Here is a 674-nt window from a genome sequence, read left to right as displayed (position 1 = left end):
TATTGTTGCAGAGATGTCCTTTTTTTTCTCCCTTTGTAAATTAGTTTTAAATAAAGCTTGATGGTTTGAATGTGAGCACCATATTTGCAACAAATAAGTGATTGGAATAAAGAACAAATTAAAGTAGAACACAAATAAAAGGTTTGCTAGAAAAGTGATGACTTGTTATATGTCAAGCCTAATCCAGGCAATTACTTGCACACACATGAAGTCCTTCAAACAATGGTTAGACTTCATCCTACACAGCTGACTAAGTAAATTATCCGAGTGGCTCAGTTTATCAGATAAAGACATTCACATTCTTAGGTGTAACCCATCTAGAAAAATGTCTAGGAATTTAATGGCTCCAGGAATATTTAAAATAAAGCTTCAAATGGCTTTTTAGTGACTTCCATCTGGGAGTTTTCCCAAAGTAAAAAAGTAAAGTTGCCCACAAACATACCTTTTCTTAAGAAACATGAAGACAAGAAGCTGCCCTTAGATTAATCTAACTTCCTCCACTAGGTGGCAGTAGATTGTAACCTATAAAGACAACTTCAAACTGTCAATGGTCTTGCTTAGGCAACACAAACAAAAAAAACTACATATCCTTATGACTAGCAGAGAAAAAATGTTTTGTCTAGTCAAAAACTACAACTCACAGAGCCCCATACCTTCACATTTGGTATTATCGA

This window comes from Oryzias latipes, chromosome 16 (assembly GCF_053564925.1).
Source record: "Oryzias latipes strain Hd-rR chromosome 16, Olatipes_Hd-rR_3.1".
Taxonomy (NCBI): domain Eukaryota; kingdom Metazoa; phylum Chordata; class Actinopteri; order Beloniformes; family Adrianichthyidae; genus Oryzias; species Oryzias latipes.
This window is presented reverse-complemented; position numbering follows the sequence as displayed.